The 2,273-nt window shown below is 57.5% G+C and overlaps 1 protein-coding gene across 1 annotated transcript in view; it reads right to left on the minus strand.

Annotated features, from left to right (window-relative positions):
• Window positions 1-2,273, minus strand: part of OVOL1 (ovo like transcriptional repressor 1) — a 9,474-nt gene that overhangs the window by 6,879 nt on the left and 322 nt on the right.

The following is a 2,273-nucleotide window of genomic DNA, read 5'->3' on the forward strand; positions in this document are numbered from 1 at the left end:
GGTGGGGGGATGGGGGGGTGGGGAACTTCTTGAATGTGCCCTGGGAAGGGGGGCTGGTCAGACTGGGGCCCTAGAGTCTAAGCTGCCAGGCTGGTGCCCAGGGCCTTCAGTCAGTTAAAAAAAAACACAAACAAAATTTTCCAGGCGCTCTCTGATGCTTTAAGGGTCTCGGACGACCCTGGTGGGAAGGTCAGACCTCAAACACTTCCCTGTTCCCCAGCCTTCCCCGTGCCTCGCTCAGTGGGAACGGATGGAGTCAATGCTTAGCTGGTCACAAGTGCCCCATCTGCGAGTCGGGGTGAAGGAAACGTGCCCAGCCGGCTCCTGGGGTCACGGTCGACTGGTGATGGATGGCCCAGCCAGAGGACAGGCCACCACAACCCCCTCTACCCCACTCTTCAGCCATCTGAAGCACCCGAGCGTGGCCCGAGAACATTCCATTTATTTCCAAAAACTGTGGGAAAATTCTCCAGTGGGCCGCATGGCTTTTGAGGCAAAATTAAGTTCTTTAACGTCTACTTTTTATTTGACCCCACAGGACTCTCCCTTGCCAGAGAGATAAGGGAAAATTCTCACCTAGGACCTCCAGGTAAGACCCCCACCCAACATCCGGGGACCATCTCGCAGAGTGAGCGGCCTGCAGTCTCCCTCACCGGAACAGCAGCAGCAAGTGACACAGACACTTAGAAGCCCTCCTCTGTACCTGGTGGGCAGCCCTTGAGGTCTCCGCTGCCACTCTCACTATGGCCCCCCAGAACTGCAGTGGGGAAAATCACTAGGACACAAGGAAGTCAATGATTTCAACCAACGGAATTTCTTTGTCCTTTGTAAATGTCAACACATGATCTGTTACTGATTGGGATGTGAAATAAAACTAAAAATAACAGCACACTGAGTCTCGCACAAGGCTCAGCTCACCTTTACCACAGTCCAAGTTCAGTTTATCAGATCCCAAGGGGCAGCTGAGCAGCAAGCCAAACACAGGTGAGGGAGGAGGCGGGAGCCGGGGGGCTGCCCGGTGGGTGCATCACCAGGCCTTTCTGGTTACGAAGCACCAGCCAACTTGCCAGGGAACTTGGGGAAGCGAGAAACTGTAAACAGAACCCCGGGCCCACACCCTAATCCATCTCAGGTGAGGAGGCAACTCACTTCCCTTTGTCTCAGTTTCCCCACTGGAGTCATTAGCAACTTGGGGCACAGTCGCCTGTTTTAAGGAGGCCGCAGAAAAGGGGCCTCCGCGCTTGAGATAAGGATTAGCTGCGAAACATCCCGCCAGTGCCACAGGTCACTGGATCCTGGCGAGTCAGACCACAAAGGGTCTCACCACTATGCCTCCCGTCTTGGACAATGTAGGCAGGAGAGAAACTGAGGCACCGGCCCTCACGGGGCCCCCGACCGTCCTCATTTCGCCACTTTCCTACAAGGCCTAGGGCGGTGCCAGGGAGCCTGCGGATCAAGGGTCAAAGTCGGTTGGTTAATTACGACTTCTCCCCCCTCGGAGGCGCTGGGCAGGGTGTTGGGCGCATCCCCCACCGCACCGGTGAGGCCTGGGGAGGGGCGTTTCAGGGAAACTGGCTTTCTCAAGACAGAGGATTTTCGTGGTGAGGGTGCAGGACAGAAGGAGCAGAACCGATCCCAGGGCTAACGGAGGAAATTGCCACTGGAGGAAGAAACAACTCGGGTTACTCATTCGAAGTAACCCGATTCCGACACCACCACCAAGGCGCTTTCCAAAACTAAACTGGGTGCACCAGCTTCCCTGGGGCCTGGAACCCTGGCCATGTGGCGCCCCCCTTAATCCTACTTTCAGCTCAGCTGTATCCTCTGCCTGGTTGAAGGAGGCGCGTTTCTAACGGAGGTGAGGCCTGATCCCACTTTTGTCTTTAGGGCAAGTGGGGTGCAACCGGGCGCCTGCCCCACGGTCTCGGCGCACCCTGCCGGCCCGACCCTCATCGCGACCTTCTGGTCACCGGTGTTGTGGCACCGAGGGCGAGATCAGTGAAGACGGTTTACACTCTGAATCTTCTCTTACATTTTGCACCAATCTCAGCCCAAACCCCATCTCGCTTCCTGTCCCCCAAAGTGGCATCGCTCCAGTGCCCTCGTCCCGCCTCATAGAAAGTCCCAACTTTCTGGATTTACGACGCGAGAGTGGAGGGTCGCCTTAGCGGTGACACACCCCGCGGCCACCCCGCGCCGCTGCTCGGGCCGGTGGAGAAAGGGTGGCGCCGCGCGGACTCGCGCGCCTCGTACGGACCGAGCCTGGGAACGGC

Source organism: Pteropus alecto, unplaced genomic scaffold, assembly GCF_000325575.1.
Source record: "Pteropus alecto unplaced genomic scaffold, ASM32557v1 scaffold43, whole genome shotgun sequence".
Classification (NCBI taxonomy): domain Eukaryota; kingdom Metazoa; phylum Chordata; class Mammalia; order Chiroptera; family Pteropodidae; genus Pteropus; species Pteropus alecto.